Source organism: Musca vetustissima, unplaced genomic scaffold (genome assembly GCF_032173495.1).
Source record: "Musca vetustissima isolate MV318-11 ecotype Yass unplaced genomic scaffold, APGP_CSIRO_Mvet_v1 utg30844, whole genome shotgun sequence".
Lineage (NCBI taxonomy): Eukaryota > Metazoa > Arthropoda > Insecta > Diptera > Muscidae > Musca > Musca vetustissima.
This window is the reverse complement of record NW_026874528.1, coordinates 53,786-77,063: the sequence shown is the minus strand read 5'-3', so window position 1 is coordinate 77,063 and position 23,278 is coordinate 53,786. Positions and strand designations below refer to the sequence as shown.

At 35.4% G+C, this 23,278-nt stretch overlaps 1 protein-coding gene across 3 annotated transcripts in view; it reads left to right on the top strand.

The window, feature by feature from the left end:
• Window positions 1-23,278, top strand: part of LOC133334261 (cytosolic purine 5'-nucleotidase-like) — a 114,342-nt gene that overhangs the window by 63,199 nt on the left and 27,865 nt on the right. Inside the window, exon 1 of one of the 3 annotated variants that reach the window (XM_061542568.1) lies at window positions 17,056-17,125. The exons of the other annotated variants lie outside the window; for them this stretch is intronic. The gene's annotated coding sequence lies outside the window, so the exon portion shown is untranslated. Of the gene's footprint in view, window positions 1-17,055; window positions 17,126-23,278 lie in introns of those variants that run through there. 3 annotated transcript variants of the gene reach the window in all.

Here is a 23,278-nt window from a genome sequence, read left to right as displayed (position 1 = left end):
ACACGTAATGTAATGGAGAATTATCGGGAGAAAAGGAGAAACGTGTTTTCAGAAAAAAAGAAGAAAGAACAAGAAGAACGTGAGCGTGAGCAAATCGAGATATACTGGAGTCCGAATGAAGTCCGGAAATTTTACCAAAGAGTAAAACACCAAATCGAAGGCTTGGTAGCCTGCATCCTCCTGTAGAGATGAACAAGGAAGCCTGGTGAAAGATACAGACACCGTGTTGAGGATCTGGAAGGAGCATTTTGAAAAGCTTCCGGTATAAAATAGTGGCGGTGAAGAAGATACCCCAGAACCAATGAGAAATGATTGTATAGAGTGTATACCACCTAGCCAAGATAAGGTCAGCAATCAATCGGCTAAAGAATAATAAAGCAGCAGGAGCCGATGGGTTATCAGCCGAACTATTCAAGACTGGTGGTCAGATGCTGGTCAGGAGCATGCACCAGCTGTTCTGTGCAATTTGGCTAGAGGAATCCATGTCCAATGATCGGAACATCAGCATCCTGTGTCCCGTGCACAAAAAAAGGAGACAATACTATATGTGATAACTATAGAGGAATTAGCTTTTTTCCATCGCATATAAAGTGCTATCCAGTGATTGAAATCAATGGTCAATGTCATTATTGGACCATACCAATGCGGCTTCAGACCTGGCAAATCCACCATAGACCTGATTTTTACATTGCGCCAAATCCTGAAAAATACCTACGAAAAACACATCGACACATACCACCTATTCGTCGAATATAAAGCCGCATGTCTACGTTCGCCATTCCCGCAAAATTAATACGGCTATGCAGGATAACTTTAAGTGGCACAAGGCACAAACAGTTAAAGTCGGAAAGGACCTATCGGAGCCCTTCAATTTAGACAAGGTGGCAGTTTGTCGTGTGATCTTTTTAACATCCTGCTGGAAAAGGCGCAAAGGTGAACAGAAATGACATTCTGTACACCACACAACACATGTTAATCGCCAACGCAAGGCGTTGATTTTTTAAAACAAAAATTGAAGGTCCAACAAAAGGCGTTGATTTTTTAAAATTTTTGAAGGTCCAACGCAAAGCCTTAATTTTTTTAATGTTTTTTAAGTCCTTAAATCAATTTAAATCTACGCTTTGCTTAGAGTTCTTAAAAAATTAAAAAAAAATAGTTTAAAACCCACGCCTTTCTCAGGATTCTGAAAAAAATTAAGAACCCCCAAAAAAATTAAAAAAATCGACTACTAGCCTTAAACATATTTAAAATATCGGCTACTAGCTAAGAGTCCTAAAAATATTTTTTTAAAATGCCACGCCTTAAAAGAGTCTTAAAAATGCTTTTAAAAAACCCACGCCTTAGGAAGAGCCTTAAAAAATATTTGAAAAATCCACGACTTGGTAGAGTCTTAAAAAAACATTGCGAGCGGTAACAGCCACCTTTGAACAACATGAGAAAGAATCTACCAAAGTGGGTCTGGCAGTAAACGGCGAGTAGACCAAGCTGATGGTATCAACGCGCAAGACGTCCAGTAGACTCGGGCCAACTGTGGAACTTGAGAACTACAGCTTCGAGGTAGTTAAAGATTTTATATACGTTGGTACCGCCATAAATAAAACGAACGACATTAGTTTTGAAATTCGGAGACGGATTGTGGTCTAAGTAAGCAGTTTAGAAACAAGGCCACCTCCTGCCGGACCAAACTCACACTACAACACACTGATACTACCCGTGCTGTTATATGGATCTGAAGCATGGGTACTTGCGCAATCAGATGAGGCAGCTCTTGGGGTGTTTGAGAGAAAAGTTCTGCGAAAGATCTACGGGTTTATCTGCGTCGACGGTGAATATCGCCGTCGAATGAAACACGAGCTTTACAATTTATAGGCGGACATCGACATAGTCAGCTGTATTGACCTGCAGCGACAACGGTGGCCATGTTGTGCGAATGAATGAGAATGCCCCAACAATTCACGCCTCTAGTTCAACCTTAACAAATATTTTTAAAATATCCACGCCTATAGTTGGTCTTTAAAATAGCATTTTTAGAAATCCACTCATATAATTGTCCTTTGGTTATCCTTCCCCTAGATTTCATGTTTTGTTGTCGTTGTTATTGTTTTTGTACATTTCCTACTCATAAAAACTCGCACATTATATTTAACGATATGCTACTACTGCTGCTGCTCGAAAAGAAGACCTTGAAAATTGTTGTTGTTGTTGCTACTTTTTTTGTTGTTGATGATGTTTTTGTCGGCATGTTCATTCGGCTGTGTTCTCTTTGCAGCAGTACTCAGAAACTGAACTGAAAACTAAACGTGTTAAACTAAATGACGACCCGGCCAGCCAGCATTGCATTGGAGATTTCATGGCAGTGTTGAAGTGTTTTTCTTGTTTTTTTTGCACTTGATTTTTTTTATTGAAATTGAAGTGAATTTCTTTGGCTATGAACGTTCTCGGGGAGACGGCCAGCCAGCCAGTCATGGCTCGTACACGGTTCGCTCGTCATTAAATATTGAAAAAAAACAACAACAAAATTGAAATGACATAAATGTTGAGTGTTTAATTGGCATTTAACAGCAACGTTTTGCGAACAGACCTTTCTATTGTGTCATAGTTTTTGCGGCGATGTAACAAGACGTCTCGTCTCGTAATGGATAGCCGTTTCGTCGTCATTTATGCTTACGTGAGATAAACCATAACCGTTGAAGATTTGGAAACGTGACTAACTGCGGAAAAGTGAAAAAGGTGTGCGTGTATGTGTGCGGTTGTGAGTGACAAAACAGAAATATAATGCCACAACGTGAGCATTACTGTTGTAAATATTTTTTGTGCGCTTTTCTTTCATTTCCCCGGAAAAAGAAAACAACCACAAAAGAAAACAAAAGAATTTTCCAAATAGTTCATTGGGGAAGTGGTGTGAAAATCCGCACAGTGTAAATTACAATATTATGAATTTTTGTTACAGTGTAACAAGATATTTATTGATTTTGTTTTCGTTGTTTACTCACCCCTCCCCTCCGTGTGTTCTATTTCCCGCACTTCCTATAAATTTATTATTGATTGGCAATAAATGATTTGAAGGTCGTCGTATTTAGTAATGATACAAATTAAAGCGCAATTACAACGCATTTGTATGTGTGTGCGATGGGAAAAAGGATGTGCCTAGATATAACAAGGCACAGTGGCTCGAAGCTAATGAAAAATAATTTTCATCGATTTAGAAAAAATGTTCTCCGACTATCAAAATTTAATATGTTTTCAAGGACCATGGCTTTTTTAAGACATGGATTTTTAAAAATATTTTTTAAGAACTTTTTTTTAAACATATTTTTAATACTTACATACTTAGCTGGGTCGTGTCAGAACTTTCGTTCCAAAGGCCGAGCTTAAAAAAGATTTCCAGGCGCGTCGGTCTTTTGCGCGCAGTTTTTCTAGTTTGAAAGATCATATTCGGCAATGTTGTCCTCCACTTGATCTTTCCATCTTATTCGTGGCGAAGTTAATCAACCTCATGCCGTTGTCGGATGTTTCTTTGGTGAGCCTGAATTTTCCGACAGTGGGACCAAAAATATTTTCCCTTCCGATTTTTGCATTAAAATCTCCTAGCAGAATTTTAATGTTATGGCCAGGCCAGCGGGCATATGTAGTTTCTAGGCGCTCGTAAAAATTGTCCTTGGTCTGTTCATCTTTGTCTTCCGGCGGAGCATGGGCGCAGATGAGACTGATGTAGAAGAACTTCGTTTTTATACGGATTATAGCAATTCGCTCATCTACTGGAGTGAATCTGGAGGCGAGGTCTTTTATTCTCGTATTAACCATAAATACGCAGCCATATTCACGTCTCGTTTTGTAGACTTCCCTTTCTGCATGAACCATCAGACGGTTCGCTTTTATATGCCTTTTGGGCTGGGGCATCTGCATCAATTCTCACAACATGACCTAGCCAACGTTGTCGCTGCAGCTCAATACGTCTAACAATGCCGATGTCCGAGAATAGCTGATACAGCTCATGGTTCATTCGACGGCGATATTCACCGTCAACGCAGATCGACGCATATATCTTTCGGGAAATTTTTCTCTCAAACACTCCAAGAGTTGCCTCATCTGCTTGCGTAAGTACCCATGCTTCACATCCATATAATAGCACGGGTAGTATCAGCGTCTTGTAAAGAGTGGGAAATTGACTGGCGGGAGGTGGTCTTGCTTATGAGTTGTTGTTTGCTCAGACCATAGTAGCATCTGTTGGCTAACACTATCCTACTCCGAATTTCAAAACTGATGTCATTCGTTTTATTTATGGGGGTACCAAGGTATATAAAATTTTTAACAACCTCGAAGCTGTAGTTCTCAAGTTCCACAGTTGGTCCGAGTCTACTGGACGTCTTGCGCGATAATACCATCAGCTTGGTCTCCTCGCCGTTTACTGCCAGACGCACTTTGGCAGACTCCTTCTCAATTTGTTCAAAGGTGACTGTTACCGCTCGCAATGTTCGACCCATTATATCGATGTCATCGGCGTAGGCGAATAACATGTGTTATTTGGTGTACAAAGTGTACAGAGTGTACCTTTGCCTCTCGTATCACCTTTTCCAGCAGGATGTTAAAAAGGTCACACGACAAACTGTCACCTTGTCTGAATCCTCGTTCGGAATTAAAGGGCTCCGAGAGGTCCATTCCTACTTTAACTGCTGATCTTGTACCATCCAAAGTTATCCTGCATAGTCGAATTAATTTTGCAGAAATGTCAAAGGCGCAGACATGACTTTAAACACCTATGAACGGATAGAATGTGTCGATGTATTTTTTTCATGGGCCTTTTCCAGGTTTTAGCGCAGAGTGAAAATCTGGTCAATGGTGGACTTGTCAGGTCTGAAGCCGCATTGGTATGGTTCAATAATGTCATTGGCCATTGGCTTTAATCGTTCACACAACACTCTGGATAGCACTTTACCTGCGATAAGAAGGAAGGAATTATTCCTCTATAGTTGGCGCATATCGCCTTCTCTCCTTTTTTGTGCACGGGACACAGGATGCTGGGGTTCCAATCATTGGGCATGCATTCCTCTAGCTAAATTGTACTAATCAGCTGGTGCCTGCTCGTGACCAGCATCTGACCACCAGTCTTTAATAGTTCGGCGTGTAAGCCATAGGCACCTGATGCTTTATTATTCTTCAGTCGATTGATTGCTATTCTGACCTCATCTTGGCTAGGTGGTATACACTCTATACCAGGGACGTACGCAAATGAATTTTTTTCATAGTAAATATATGCTTCCAACAGCGAATTTTTTCATTTTGTACTACCGTTGCTTGGTATCTATCATCCCCAACGTCACCCAAGGACTTTCAATAGGCTTGGATTTTTAAATTTTTTCGATGATTTTTTAATTATTTTTTCTCAAAACCATTAGTTTCGATTTCTTCCTTTTCGTTTCCCTCTTGTGGTAGATATGGTTCCTGATTGCATCAATAATTAATTTTTCATTTCTATTGCCATTATCGATTAGCAGCAACGTTAGTGGAAATTGAGTTTAATTAATTACCTATTGTCCGACGAAGAAGACAATGCTGGGAATACATCTGTTGACACAGCATGTGTGGAAATTCCATAGAAATTGCACAGCTATTGAATACCACACCATTGTTCACATTGTCATTCATTTTGTAATTATCGACAAACAAAATGATTCGAGAATAGTCAATAGTCACATCCACTCAACCATGACACAATAATTATAGGAATATTTTCATTATTAGTATTGAGTCAGAGGATGAGATTTCCCATGCAATTGTCCTGTGACACAATATTCAAAATGGATGGAGGGTGGTATGGGAAATAGGGAGGTGAAATTTCTTTATTTAGAAAATAAATACTTTTTTTTATTTGAAAATTATCAGAAATATCTGCATCAGGGCCTTGATATTTTCAGGTGACATACCTCGAAAAAATTTTAGGAATCAAAAATCTACCATCACGACTTATTAATGCTATGAAACTCCTAACACAATTATTGTCCGAATTTCGTTGACCCACATTCCTTCTTAGTTCCCACTTCCTGACCTACTACTACAATTGCTGCAAAAGAAAACTCATTGTAACTTTTTTTATTTTGTTTTCCTCTTTTAATTTCGATCGATGTCAAACTCTCGACAATTGCCCTTTTCAATAAAAAATTCAATTGGCAATTGAATGTTTACAAAACTTTGCCCTATTGTTTGCCCTTCAGCCGCTTGATTGTAAAATCATTTAGGCCATTTGTAAACGAAAACAAAAAGAAGAAAATACGAGAGAGAAAATAAGCGGAGAAATGACGATGTATACTTTTTGGCTTACTAATGTATTTGCCATGGAGTTAAGAAAATAGCACACAAACAAACTGTTGAAAAAATTCTTAACGGAGTGTGTATGTTTATCAGGGAATTTAAATGACTTAATAATTTTCACCCGATAAAACAAAATGTTGATAAATATTTATTCTGGATTATAGCATTCTATATAGGCGTCATACAAATTTATTGACTTCTTATACCAGAAGTACAACACCAAAGAAAGCCAAGAGAAGTATTTTTAAATTAGGTAAGGTTAGGCTGGAATATAAAAGACGGTTATAGCACACTTCCATAGTCAGTACCTAGTTTATTATTTGTTCAACAAAAATATATAAACCTTCTTTTCAATACCGATTACGAAAAATGTCTAAAAGGGTTGTCTTATATTTTGCGAATATTCTTCATATAGGCCACTCCCTACACTCCCTCTAGATTTGCCTTTACATGCAACTTTTTCATTTTAGTAACAAATTCAAACTTCAATTGCAATTTAAATCCTTGAAAATCAATGACTTCTGACATTTAGGGAAATCCTATTTTGGTCTAAGGTCAACATCGTCAGAATATTTCAACTTTATTTCTAACATGCAAACGAACTTTTTTTGGCAGTCGCAATTTCTCTCAGAAGGAAAATTATTGATGTGCTACATACGTCGCTAGCACATTTAATGAGTTGCGTGAAAACATATATTAGGGTGGTGATATCAAAATTTATTTCACATATTTTGATGTATAAAATTGGTACCAAAATATATACACACTCCTAAATGTATGTTATACATTACAGCTTAAATTTCATTTACCATATTGCGTATGATTAACGTCAGTACTTATACGCCTTATACGATTTTTGTATATCCTCAATATATATTTTACGGTATAAAATTGATATCAAAAAGGATACACACTCTTAAATGTATACTTCACATTAACCCTTAGAGCCCCGAATTTTTCCGCAATCTTAGAAAAAAAAATTCTGTTCACAGATTTAATTCAACTATCCTTAATAGGATATGCACAAAATTTGACATCGCTAAATCCTTGCATTCGGGAGAGGTCCAATATCAAGAAAATCAAATGCAAAATCGACAGAAAAATCATTTTAAATTATTCTCTATATTTTGATCAGGTTTGACATATTAGATCCAAATAATATATATCTACTAGCTGCAACATTGGGCTACAACGGGTTAAAATGTAATTTGCCATAATGCGTATGATTAACGTCAATACGTATACGCCTTGGATATAGGATTACAATTATTTTTACCTTACCTCTGACCGATTGCGACTCGAAAGTGAATTTTTTTTTAACATTTTTTCCTGAGGTCAGTCAATATTGGAACTTTGATTACCAGAAGAATACACATTTTCCCTGATCAATTCATCATCCACTTTTGAAATTTAAATTCTTGAAAAGCAATGACTTCTGACTTTTTTTGCAAATCCCATTTTGGTCTAAGGTTTCATGTCAACATTGTCAAAACAACAACAAAAAATATTTAAACTTTATTTCTAACATGCAAACCAACTTCTTTTGGCAATCGTAATTGTTCTCAAAAGAAAAACTATTGATTTACATTCAGACGCTACTAACACATTTAATGAGTTGCGTGAAAACATATATTAGGTTGATAATATCAATAATCAAAATAATATAAAATTTATTTCACATATTTTGATGTATAAAATAGGTACCAAAATATATACACACTCCTAAATGTATGTTGCACATTATAGCTTCAAATTTCATTTACCATAATGCGTATGATGAACGTCAGTACTTATACGCCTTATACGATTTTTGTATATCCTCAATACATATCTTTTCCGGTATACAATTTATATCAAAAAATATACACACTGTTAAATGTATACTTCACATTAAAATGTTATTTGTTATAATGCGTATGATTAACGTCAATACGTATACGCCTTGGATATAGGTTTACAATTATTTTTCTATCCATAGCAAATGAGGGATAATCAACTTTGATGCGTAACAAATGGGCGTCTTCAAAATATCGGATTTAAATTCTCAGTTCCATTCATTCGAAGTGAATTCATCAGTCTGGCTGAGTGCGACTCGAAAGTAAAACATCTAAACATTTTTTGCTGAGGTCGGTCAAGATTGGAACTTGGATTACCAGAAGAATACAAATTTTACCCGATCAATCCTTTTTTGAAATATAAATTCTTGAAAATAAAGACTTCTGACATTTTGGCAAATTCTTTTTTGGTCTAAGGTTTCATGTTAACATCTTCAAAATAACAACAACAAAATATTTAAACTTTATTTCTAACATGCAAAGCAACATGTTTTGACAGTCGCGCAATTTCTCTCAAAGGGGAAACTATTGATTTACACACAAACGCTACTAGCATATTTAATGATTTGCATGAAAACATAAATTAGGGTGGGTCATAAATTATTATAACAAAGGGTTTAATATCGAAAATTGAAATAATCTAAGATTTTTGTAACATATTTTGCTTTATAAAATTTGCATCAAAACTGATACACGCTCCCAAATGTATACTTCCCATTATAGCTTCAAATTTTATTTGTCATAATGCGTATGATTGACGACAATACGTATACGCCCTGAATATACAATTACTATTATTTGTATATCCTTAGCCTTAAGGAGGGAATATTGGGAAAATAAACATCGATGCGATTGAAAAGGCACTCGGGGCTTTTATATGATTCAAGTGAGTCAGTCTGACTGATCGTAATATGACTCAGGTTCTCTATGGCTCACATTTTCATAGCTCGAGTTGAAAGAGAACCAAATCTAAAATTATTTGAACACATTTTGCTGTTTAAAATTTGTACTAAAATATATATTCACTCCAAAATGTATACTTTGCTTAATAGAGAAAAAACATTTACACTAAAGCGCATGAATAACGTCTTTACTTGTACGCCTATTAGTTTTATACTTTTAGATAAAGGCCAGTACATTCCCCACTAAAGGTCGTTATTTAAAAAATTTATAAACTTCAAATGAAGGAGATAGTGTGTGGCTTCTCCCTGCCTTTCCCATTCATTAAAAAAATTCGAACATCAAGCTCAACTCGAAAGGAAATACTAAATAAAAATCATACTTTATCTTTGCCCTAATTGTTCTAAAACTGAGACCGGTTAGTGTTCGACCCTAAGTGCCCATCGCATCACAAATACTGCCAGATCACTTCCGAACCATTAATGTACTTCTGAAGTGTGCACACAGACATGGGAATACCGTGGAAGCAATTGTAGGTGTGTGTGGGCAAATATCCATCACTAGAACAAAAATCAGATTTCAAATAAATACTGCTCTGTCTGAAGTGATGACAAATGTCCAACATTGATACTCTGCAATTAACTTCGGATATTCTATCAAGCAATGACCTTTGTAAAGCATCATTGCTCAATATTATGAGCCGCTTAAGCAATTGCGAAACATGCCGATTTGTTATGGATCTACAGGTTTTCTTTTTCATAGCAAAACATTGATTATTAAGCCCGATTCGAAAGAGAAAAATATATTTATCTCCTCTTTCGTTCGTATTAAATATTTCGCTTTGAATAAATTTTATAAAAATTGTTACACGTTCCTAAATGTATACTTCAGTTTATAGCTCAAAATTTCATTAGCAATAATGCGTATGATTAACGTCAATACGTATACGCCGTCAATATACAATTGATATTATTTGTATAGCTTCAGGATATATACATTTTAATAGAACTGAAGTAAAGGAATTAAAATTCTTCCCAATATATTTTTTAGAGAATTTAGTGTAGATTTGGAAATATCCATTTGTCTGGCTAAGTCACGAAAATAGCGGCCGATGAGGTCCAAACTGTGCAAATCCTAATATTTTTTCCCAATTTATATGAAGTTCGAAGTTAATAAAATCCACACCACTACTTCTGATAATTGCCTCAAAGAGTCGTGTCTACATTGTCCAAAAAGTCATAGTTTATGTGTACATACGTCAAGCTAGAGTATGAAGTCTAACGATGAACTTTCTGTGGTACATTCCTCATTAAACATTAACATTTAGTATACCTTAAATAGAGAGAAAGGATTATCCGGTTTGTTCAAAAATGTACGATATCGATCTACTCATCCTAAACCATCTACTCATCTAAATTTATCAAATTGTACATTGTACCAGTGAAGCTAAACGTTAAAGTCGGCCAATTGAGTTTCATAGCTGGTCAGTTTAAATCTCCCACTTGGAAATTATGATTCCCAATCTTTTCGATACATTATTTCTAGTACGAATGATCGATTATTTCTCCTTTTCATAATTTATTCAAGAAAGGGAGAGATTTATTCCAGAAAGGGAGAGATCTCGAGAATACGTGCATATTTTAAACCCCAAATATATATATATATATATATATATATGTCTCCATGATGCGTATAATTAACGTCAGTACTTATACGCCTTAATTATCTCTTTATAAATGCTTTAATTCTCATGAACAAAAGGCTGTCAAAATCGTTAAAATCGCCATAAGAATAAAATTATAGTGTCGCCATCTATATATCACTTCGGGAAGATTTTAATTGGCCCGTTTTTATAATGTGGTGAGAGCTACCAGAAAGTTTTGGCCAAATTAAGATATTGGATAACTATGTACTTTCTCTTAAACTTTTACTTCTATTATTGCAGAGCAGTAGCTCCCATCATGCGTATAATTGACGTCATTACTTATACGGCTCAATTCTTTCATTAGATATGCTCTTAATTTATTGATGAATATTTGAAGCTCAGCATAAGGACTAATTTGCCACTTAATTATTTGGACTCAGAACAAAAAGTTGTGATCTTGGAAGTAAAAATAACGTTGGCCAAATTTGATTAGGATATTATTTAATCCCAAAAATTTACATAAATAAGTGCAAATTTTACTGTTCCCACGTTGCGCATATTATATGCCAATACTTATACGCCTCAATTATCTCTCGAAAAATGTTCTAAATTTATACAGGTATCCTGTAAACCCATCATAATGATTAAATTCTAATATCACCATCTGTCGGAATATTTTGAAGTTGTCTCTTAAATATTTAATCAGATTACACAAGTTTTCCTGTTGGATGTGGGGGTCTTTAAAAGTAATGCGTATACTTTACGCCAATACTTATACGCTTCAGATAAACAGATATATTAAATGTGGATTACTGACAATATAATAGCATATATTAAATATTACTTCAGATTTATGAATATAGTCGATATAAATGTAAAGACCGAGAGTTTCTTTTTCATATGATGGCGGCTATACTTGTCCAACACTTTCTGGTCCATAAAATCACAGGATACATTTTTTTTAAGTTCATTTAAATACCATATTTTTCGAATTAAGAATACTCATGTTTTTGTTTCATATATTTAAGAAACAATCTTCCGCACATTTTGTTTAGAATTCCATCTATAGAAGTGAGGATTTTCTAATGTGCTCTAGGTCCGGGAAATCCTGAATTGTAATTTATTTAGCGATCTTTATATATGACTATAATAAATAAAATAGCTCTATAGAGTTTCTTAAACAATGTCGCTGGTCCTACTTATAAAATATTTAGATTCTAGGTTAAATAGATTGTCGGTAGAATAAATTCCGATTGAAATATATTTTATCCACAAACATTCTTTGATGTCCACTAGGTGCTATACGTAACGACAACACGTATACGCACCACTGTTCTATGACTGACAAATGTTTGCCTTTAGATACATAATAGGTCAAACTTAACACTATTACTTGTTGACCATGAATTTTAGCTTCGTTAAACCACCTTAATTCGATAATGTCCTTTAAAAATAACAACAACAATAAATATATACTATAAATGACTCTGCGCATCACATGTGGAATCATTTAACCGAAAAAAACAAAACTCAAACAAAATCGCCATTGTTATTGTCATTCATTTAATGTCATTTACACGCGCACACACATCGCTAACACGTTACGACTTTATGTTATTGTCATTCATGTCAGAGACAACTCAACCCATCGGCGAGGATGCACAGCGAACAGAACAAAGTATCGGAACGATTCATCTGACAGTATTCAACAACAAATGACATTTATCCACGGCTCTTGAGATGAAACAAACACAGTGGTTCATGGCGAGGTTATTAACAGAAAATAAAAAAAACATGTAATTCAAAGTCGAGCTACGGACTAGAGGTGTGATGGTAGTTAAGGTACTCCGAACTCAGTCAATAAATTTCAGAGGTCACATATATTTAAAAAAAAATGGATTAAATTTATGAATGACTACAGAATGGGTGTTCAGCAGATTCCCTCAGATCTTTGACGCATTTACGTTATATTTTTATTCTAGCTACGCATTTTCAAATTATTCACTTAAATGATTCCCATAAATTTAATATTAAAATCCAACTAACAACAACAGCGACAAACAGGTGCAGCAGCAGCACCACTAGCATCAGCTACAACAACTTAAAACGTGACAAAACTAAAAATATACAACGAAATAAAAACCGCCATCAGTCGTTATCTCTGTTCCAGCTACGCATCATCCATCACTTTGTTTACCCCCCGCAAAGAAATTCTCATCACGTTAAAGCAAAAACCGCTAAAACAAAACTTCTATTTCATTTAGCGAAACTTTTACAGCATTCGAATCGAAATGCAAGTCGCAGAATAACAGCAGCAACAACAAGAATGCAGCGCATCAAACCATCCGACATTTGTAATTTCCAATTTTGAGATTCAGTGGCAGTTAGACAATGTGACCTTCATTGGTTTTGAATGATTTACAGAAAAGAGAGAGTAAACTACTGCAGATGAATATTTATCGAATTTGGTTACAAAATAATTATTGTTGACTTGTAGTAGCAGGAAAGTTGCGGGACATTTTAATTAAAAATTTGCTTGTAAATATCAAAACTTTTGGACAAGTAATTGCAGACTGGATATTTGATGAGTTTTTCTTTGTGATGTTGTATCACTCTTAGGACCACATTGCGTATACATGATGGTGTTACTTATACGACCAAGTTAAAACTGAATATATTATTCTTGAAAACATCACGGTTCTAGCTTTTATAACCCTTCAAAAATTATTTGAAATATTCAGGCTTCTAGGGCAGGTGGTCTCAAAATACTAATGCGCTTATAGGTTTGATGGCATTTTAAAAGCATTACTTCAAAAACACAAGAATCTGGGGCTTAAAATTCTTGTAAAAATTACTTCAAAATCCTAGCTCCAAATTTTAAGATACTTTTAAAAAATGTACTTTAAAAATTGACGCTTCAGATGGCCGCTTAAAAATATGGTCTTTAAGTGGGTTATAGTGTTTAAAGTAAAAACATAGGACAAATGATCCTTTCAATAATTTATTTTTATAAATCCACGCATCTACAAAGATTTAGAGTTAAAATTCCGCATTTCAAATTTTGTTGCGACAATTTTGGCTTAAAAATATAACAATAAAATTATAGGACAATAGTGCGTATAAGTTCTGTCATTATGTATACGCTTCTATGCCACGTACAAATTTAAAAACATTTGAAAAATTATTTTTAAAAAATCTACGCCTTGAAAATATATTTTTAAAAAATCTACACCTTGAAAAAATATTTTTAAAAAATCTACGCATTGAAAAAATATTTTTAAAAAATCTACACCTTGAAAAAATATTTTTAAAAAATCTACGCCTTGAAAAAATATTTTTAAAAAATCTTCGCCTTGAAAAAATATTGTTAAAAAATCTAAGCCTTAAAAAATATTTTTAATAAATCGCCGCCTTGAAAAAATATTTAAAAAAAAATCTACGCCTTGAAAACATATTTTAAAAAATCTTACTTATTTAGCTGGCTTGTGACAGAACTGACATTCCATAAGCCGAGCTTAGAAAAGATTTCCAGGGGAGTCGGTCTTTTGCGCAGTTTTTCCAATTTGAAAGACCATTTTCGGCGATATTGTCTTCGACTTTATCTTTCCAACGTATTCTTGGCCTTCCCGTTCTGCGCGAAGTGGTTCACTTTTATATGCCTTCTGGGCTGGAGCATCTAGGTAGGGTAGTCACTGCAGCTCAATACGTCTAACAATGTCGATGTCCGAGAATAGCTGGTATAACTCATGGTTCATTCGACGGCGATATTCACCGTCAACGCAGATCGGTCCATAGATCTTTCGGAGAATTTTTCTCTCAAACACTCCAAGAGCTGCCTCATCTGTTTGCGTAAGTACCCATGCTTCAGATCCGTATAACAGCACAGGTAGTATCAGCGTCTTGTAGAGTGTGAGTTGGGTCTGGCGGGAGGTGGCCTTGCTTTTGAGTTGTTTGCTCACACCATAGTAGCATCTGTTGGCCATCACAATCTTTCTCCGAATTTCAAAACTGATGTCATTCGTTTTATTTATGGCGGTATCAAGGTATATAAAATCTTTGACTACCTCGAAGCTGTAGTTCTCAAGTTCCACAGTTGGTCCGAGTCTACTGGACGTCTTGCGCGTTGATACAATCAATTTTGCTTCTCGCATGACATTTTCCAGCAGGATGTTGAACAGGTCACACTACAAATTGTCACCTTGTCTGAATCCTCGTTCTGTATTAAAGGGCTCCAAGAGGTCCTTTCCGACTTTAACTGCTGATCTTGTGCCAGTTAAAGTTATCCTGCATTGCCGAATTAATTTTGGAGCAATGCCAAACGCAGACATGGCTTTAAACACCTCTGAACGGATAGGGCTGTCGAATGCGGCTTTATAGTCGACGAATAGATGAAATGTGCCGATGTGTTTTTCGTGGGTCATTTCCGTGGGTCTTTGTCGCAGAGTTAAAATCTGGTCAATGGTGGATTTGCCAGGTCTGAAGCCATATTGGTATGGTCCAATAATGTCATTGACCATTGGCTTCAAGCGTTCACACAGTACGCTGGATAGCACTTTATATGCCATGGGAAGAAGACTTATTCCTCTATAGTTGGCACATATCGTCTTGTCTCCTTTTTTGTGCTCGGGACACAGGATGCTGAGGTTCCAATCATTGGGCATGCATTCCTCTATCCAAATTGTACTAATTAGCTGGTGCATGCTCCTGACCAGCATCTGGCCACCAGTCTTGAATAGTTCGGCTGGTAACCCATCGGCTCCTGCTGGTTTATTGTTCTTGAGCCGATTAATCGCTTTTATGACCTCATCTTGGCTAGGTGGTATACACTCTATACCATCATCTCTTATTGGTTCTGGGGTATCTTCTTCAACGCCACTATTTGATACCAGAAGCTTTTCACGTTTTTCTTGTTCTTTCTTTATTTCTGAAAATCTACGCCTTGAAAAAATATTTAAAAAAAAATCTACGCATTGAAAATATATTTAAAAAAAATCGACGCCTTGAAAAAATATTTAAAAAAATCTACGCATTGAAAAAATATTAAAAAAAACGACGCCTTGAAAAAATGTTTTAAAAAAATCGATGCCATGAAAAAAATTTTAAAAATATTTACGCCTTGAAAAAATATTTAAAAAAAATCTACTCCTTGAAGTTTTTTTTTTAATCTATGCCTTGAAAAATATTTTTAAAAAATCTACGCCTTGAAAATATATTTTTTTTAAATATTTTTACAAAATCCACACCTTAAATTTTGAAAACATATTTTTAAAAAAATCCGCGCCTTTTTAATAGCCTTAAATATATTTTTACCAACGCCTTTAAAATATATTCTCTCGGTCGTACTTTCTGAATATCCATCCTTCTGCACCAAAAAAATGTCCCTTTCCCCTGAATTATCCTATCATTCGTAATGGAAAATCTTCTAGCAGTGATAATAACAAAAACGTGACAAAGCTTTAAAAATAAGTGACCATTGACTATTCTTAAACTAAAAAATAAAGAAGAAGAACTATTTATATAAAATCGAAACCACACACAAGTAAATAATCCTGCTCTAAGGACAACATCCCAGTATTATTATTATCACCATCATCATCATCGACATCATCATTATGGATTTACCACAATCGGCAACAATGTCAACACGACGCAATTCCTTTTCATCCCAGCAAAATATTGCCAATGATGTAATTGCGGATATTTATGTTGCGGGTGATGATGTTTCCGATGAATTTGCAACCTTTACCACGGATGTGTCATTAGCCAAAGGTATTAGAACGGGTATTAGTAGCAGTGGTGATGATACGCTGCCGCTGAAACCCCATGCTAGTGGTAATGGCCTGGCCAAACGTGACAAGAAGACAAGTGGCAAACGAAGTTATTCGGTAGATGCAATAAAATTTCAATATCCTCAGCCACATCAGCAGCAACCTGCACCTACACAATCTGCCTCAAAGGATAACCCGCAAGCAGGACCAACATCCTCCTCCTCCCAATTCCTTGCACAATTCACTCAACGACAACGTAGCCAATCTGCTCAATTTTTTGCCGGTATAGATAAATTACCGCCCTCTAACTCCTCCTCGTTGGATGTCCGTCGTCCTCATGATGATGATACACTACACGAAGATTTGGAAGATTGTACCCTAATTGATTCCATGATTGCGGAATATAGATTTCCATTGGATGAGTATAACAACAACGGGGATGATGCACCGACTAGTCATCATTTCACCGATGACGAGGATGATGACGGTGATGATGAGGACACCAATTATCAAGATTTATTAGAGGATAATCTGGAGAATGATCCGCAATTATTGGTGGAGGGTTGTGTACCCGACGATGAAGCCGATACCACAGATGATATTACACAAGCGTCAAGTTTTGATGATGATTGTTATGTTATCGATAATCCCTATCCGCTGAGGAATGAGTGAGTGTTTTGTCTATTCTATTTGTTGTTTTAATTTTTCTTGTTGTTGTAATTTTTAGTTTCAAATTTAATTAACCAGAAATGAATTGTTGCTGTTATTATTTTAATTATGAGTGTATTATTTATTATTGTAATTTTCATTTGAAAAATGGTTTTTGTGTAGATTTTCTTTTTTTGCGCTGCTCCGAACAATTTATAGTCCATGCCGGACAGATTATTTTTCTCATTTAGTTTGTTTTTCTTGGTATTTTTGAATTTAGTCTAATAATTATTATTAATTGTGTTGAATATTTTCTTAAGAGAGGGAGGTGGATTTGCTAAATACCTTTTGAGATTTGCGTGGCAGGGGTGCAGGATGGACATTCGTCTTTTGGCATCATTTTAAATGTCACATCGACAATTAAGAAAGTTTCTTTTTCTGTAAATTGATAATTTAATAATTTGTATGAGTCTTACGTAAATATGAGGACACGGTGCGATGCAAAAATGGTGAGACAGGTATTATAATAGGGAAGAAGACAAAGGGCGTATTTTTGAAGACTATATATTTTTATAAAATATCCAAAGTATTCCGAATTCTTATACCCTACATACAGGTCGCATTTATGATCCGAATTGGATGAAATTTGGCATAGGTCACTTATTTGGCCCAAGGACCCTATTGAAATTGGGAAAATCGGTTCAGATTTAGATATAGCTCCCATATATATTTTCGTCCAATTTCATGTAAATAGTGCACCAAGGTTCCTATATATCTTTTGATTTGCACGAAATTTGGCACAGCGTACTGAATTTAGCCTAGAATGATATGTGCTAAGTTTCGTGAAAATCGGTTCAGATTTAGATATAGCTCCATATATATTTTCATCCGATATAAGGTAAATGGTGGACCAAAGTCCCTATATATCTTTCGATTTGCACAAAATTTGGCACAGCATACTGAATTGAGTATAGAATGATGTGTGTTAAGTTTCGTAAAAATCGGTTCAGATTTAGATATAGCCCCCATATATATTTTCGTCCGATTTAATGTAAAAGATGCACCACAGACCCTATATATCTTTCGATTTGCACGAAATTTGGCATATCGTTCCGAATTGATGCTGGAATGATGTGTTCTGAGTTTCGTGAAAATCGGTTCAGATCTAGATATACATATTTTCGTCCGATTTAATGTAAAAAATGTATCAAAGTTCTTATTCTTATTTTTAAAAAAAATCCACGCCTTTTTTGGAGATCCTTGAAAAATGTTTTTAAAAAAATCCACGCCTTTTTTGGAGGTCATTGAAAAATATTTTTAAAAAATCCACGCCTTTTTTGGAGGTCCTTGAAAAATATTTTTTAAAAAAATCCACGCCTTTTTTGGAGGTCCTTGAAAAATATTTTTAAAAAAATCCACGCCTTTTTTCGATGTCCTTGAAAAATAGTTTTAAAAAAATCCAGGCCTTTTTTTGGGAGTCCTTGAAAAATAGTTTTAAAAAAATACAGGCCTTTTTTTGGGAGTCCTTGAAAAATATTTAAAAAAATCCACGCCTTTTTTTGGAGGTCCTTGAAAAATATTTTTAAAAAAATCGACGTCTTTTTTGGAGGTCATTGAAAAATATTTTCAAAAAATCTACGCCTTCTTTGGAGGTCCTTGAAAATTTTTTTTAACAAAACAACCACGTCTTTTTGGAGGTCCTTGAAAATATTTAAAAAAATCCACGCCTTTTTTGGATGTCCTTGAAAAATATTTTTTAAAAAAATCCTCGCCTTTTTTGGAAGTCCTTGAAAAATATTTTAAAAAAAATCCACGCCTTTTTTGGATGTCCTTGAAAAATATTTTTTAAAAAAATCCACGCCTCTTTTGGAGGTGCTTGAAAAATATTTTTAAACCAGTGAGCGGAGCAGTATAGTCGGACGGGCCGACCATATGATACCCTACACAACTTCCACGAAAATCTAACTTTCTGTGGTTCTATGATCTGAGCTTGGGAAATATTTCACGATATTACCACCCTCTTGACCGACTAGAGGTCAACAAATATAACTAATATTCAGTACAGCTCTACTAAGTACTTGTCCAGATTCCCTTCACCGTGGGTTGTGTTGTGATGTTCGGCTTAAAATTGTGGCGTATAGATCGTCTCAAAAAAAACACAAAATGTTAAGTTTTCGGTCCACTTCATCCCAAAATTATTATCTGATCATCACCGAAAATTATAAGCGTTGTCCTAGACCATAACTGGACCCTCATTGAGCATTTCAAAGCGATCAGCGCTATATTTCCGCCATCCAGTGCGGTAATGGGTTACTAAATAATATCTGAATACGTAAGCACCTGTAAATATTTGAGTGTAACTCCCACATCCGATTGCATACGACACTCTCCTCTTGGATATATTATCAACCTCTCGGGTCTATGTCCTTCAGGATTAAATATATACGCTATAGAATAAAAATTTTGTCATTTTTCACACAAAAGTCAGGGTCCATTTGACCCGCTAAATATTGACAGATCTTTATAAAAACAGCAATGGTTATTATTTGGCCCGATCCCCTTCTCCATGTAAAAAGTCACGATGTTTGGGCCATAATTGCGGCCTCTGGAGCGACCAGAAAAAAACCGACAAAAATTAAGTATTTGGTCCATTTCATCCCCTAAATATTAACCGATCTTTTCCAAATACAATAGGGGTCTTCATTGGCCAGAACCAATCCTACATGCAAAATTTCGTGAAGATTGGTCCATAACTGTGGCCTGTATCGTGTTTACAAATTATAATGGACAGACGGACGGACGGACACACATGTCTAGATCGACTCATCTAGCCGAGATATAACGATCGGTATACTAAAAGGTTGGTCTAGGACCAATATTTCGCGGCGTTATAAACTCTTGGGGCTGCACAAAGCTATAATACCCTGACAACATAGTTGTGTAGCGTATAAAAATTCGGGCCTCTTAGGTCATTGAAAAAGGCCAGCAAAAGGGGCTTAAAAATATTTTTAAAAAATCCACGCTTCTTAGTGGTCCTTGAAAAATAGTTTAAAAAAATCTCGGCCTATAGATGGACCTTTAAAAGTATCATTGGAAAAATAGTATTTAAAAAATCCACTCCATGTAGTGGGCCTTAAAAAAATCACGCTTAATGTTGGACCTTAAAAAATATTTTCTTAATGGTCTTTTAAAAAAAACCGTATTCCTTTAGGTCCCCTACAAAAAATAATTTAAAAAAAAAATCAAGCGTATTTGTTGATCCTAAAAGAAATGTATCCAAACCACGCCTATTGTTGAAAAAACTATTAAATCGACTCCAAATTGTCTGATACGGATTTGGTCCAAAAAACTTGGGGGTCAATAGGGCACATGTGGATTTTTAAAGGATATTCAGGAATAGAAATGTGGAATTTTTAAAGAAAAATCTGATGTTGAAACTAAACCTTGCCTAGAAGCGTATACGTAATGACAACTCTTATACGCAGTATAAATTGGTCTAGAAACGTATACTTAATGACAGCACTTATACGCATTATTGTCCGAAGGGTTTATTATTTTTTGCATTTTAGTTAATTTCTCTTTAATACCCTCTAAAACATGGATTTTTTTGTAAAATCTTGAATTTTGAATTTCCTCTAAATCTGCAGAAAATAACCTTGCCCACATATTTATATGGGATACAAAAAAACTACAACATTGTGTTTTGTTCTAAACGTCCCATTACCAACCTATATTTTGGCTGAGTAAATACCTTCTCATTATTGATGGGTGCAACATGGTGTTGGGCACTTTTTTTCAATTCTCTACAACTAGAGATTATCATGACTGCTACTGCTGGGCCAGCCACAGCATTAGTACGGATATAAAGGCAAATAAAACTATTGGGGGCACACTCGTGCCATCAAGTGACGCCACGCTGACGACAACGGTGCTGATGATGATGATGCCGCTGAGATGATTGTTCGCAAACACAATGGCGTTTAAATAATTAAAACGTTTTTATTTTTAGAATCAAAACAAAAATCAGCTCTTAATCGAAAAAAATTTTTAATTGTTGTTGTTGTTGGTGGCGGCGGGAAAACATATGTTGTTGTAATTGTTGTTTTTGATATATTTGTCACAGCGAGAACATGTGTGCAAAATTTGTTGAAAATTCTAAACAAAAAAATATAGAAATTGTTGGCATTTTGAAATAGAATTAATTTAGGGTGTGCACCGAACATATTTATGGTCAAGGTGGCCATCTTTCGTCTCTTCCCCCTCTCCTCATCTAAGAGATCACAATGAGTGCCCAAGTGCCGTATGATAGAGTATGAATGCTTCTTTTTTTGTTTTGCTGACAACAAAATAAATTTTAATAATTGAAATGTTTTGACGGTGCTTATGGGGTGATTTGCAAACGGCGTTGGTGTTGTTTTATTTCACTTCCTATTTCTTAAATATTTTATCATTTCTTAATATTTTTTGTTTGTTTTTGTTTCGCTAATGAATAACAGATTATTGTCATTTAGGTAGTTTCAGGTGTCTGCATTTGTATTCTCGCGATTTGTGTAGATGTTTTCCTATTGATTTGGGGTTGGTCGGTCGTATTTGTTTTGGTCACCATTTGCTGCGCTTTAACAGCCTTCATTTAATTACCTTAATTAATAACACTCATACGTCATGGGTGACAAATTATAGTGTTATTGTGGTCAACAACTGAGTGAGTGTGTGTGCAGCATTTCAACAGGAAATCAATGCAATTTTTTGGGGGGATGATTTATGACAACATTATTTTTAGGTTCACAATTGCACACATATGGGTAGAGATATTTCGGATTATAACCTGTAATATTTATACCCTACACAACTATGTTGTCAGGGTATTATAGCTTTGTGCAGCCCCAAAAGTTTGTAACGCCGCGAAATATTCGTCCTAGACCCACCTTTAAGTATACCGATCGTCATATCTCGACTAGCTGAGTCGATCTAGACTTGTTTGTCCGTCCGTCCGTCTATCCATTATAATTTGTACACACGATACAGGCCACAGTTATGGACCAATATTCACGAAATTTTGCATGTAGTATGGGTTCTAGCCAATGAAGACCCCTATTGTTTTTGGAAAATATCGGTTAATATTTAGGGGATGAAATGGACCAAATACTTAATTTTTGTCGGTTTTTCTGGTCGCTCCAGAGTACGCAATTATGGTCCGAACATCGTGAAATTTTACATGGAGAAGGGTATCGGGTCAAAGAATAAGCATGCCTTTGTTGATAAAGATCGTTCAATATTTAGCGGGTCAAATGGACCCTGACTTTTGTGTGAAAAATTACAAAATCTTTATTCTGGGGCATAAATACTTGCTTTTGAAGGACATATACCCGAGAAGTTGATAGTATATCCAAGAGGAGTTGTTGACCTTCAAATTAATACCAATTATATGGCTGTATGTACTCTGATGTGGGATTTATCCGTAATTAGGTAAAGGTGACTATGTGTCTAGTATTACTATTACTCCATTAGAGGACGGAAATGTCGCGCTGATCGCTTTGAAATTGTACATGAAGTTCCGATTATGGTCAAGGACGACGCCTGTAGTTTTCGGTGAAGTTGAGATTTCATTCAGGGGGTGCAATGAACAGAAAACTTTAATTTTGTAGTCGTTCTAGAGGCAATTATTATAGCAGAACATCACATATTTTACAAGGTGAAGGGGATATTTAGAGCGGCTGTTTAGATGATGATCGGTCAATATTCCGAGGGTCAAATTAACAAAAACCTAAAGTGACCAATTTTTTATGGCGTAAAAATTCACTTCAAGAAAAAACATTTTGGAAAATATGCCAGGGTTAGAAAGTAAAGTTGTTGATCTATAATCGGTAAAAAAGGTGCAAATATCACGAAATATTGGCCAGGCTCAGAATATAGAACCGCAGAAAGTTTGCTTTTCGCGGTAGTTGTGTAGGGCATCATATGGTCGGCCCCGTCCGACTATTCTACTCCGCTCACTGGTTTTTATATACGTTTTTAATTTATTTAATTGACAGATTTTTGTAAATTTACGCCGCTAATTTAACAAGAAATGCTCTAAGGTTGAGTTGTCTATAGGTTTATATAAGGCTGAGATCCATATTCACTTTTAATGGACAGAGTCTGCTAATAATTCGAAATATACGACAATTCGGATG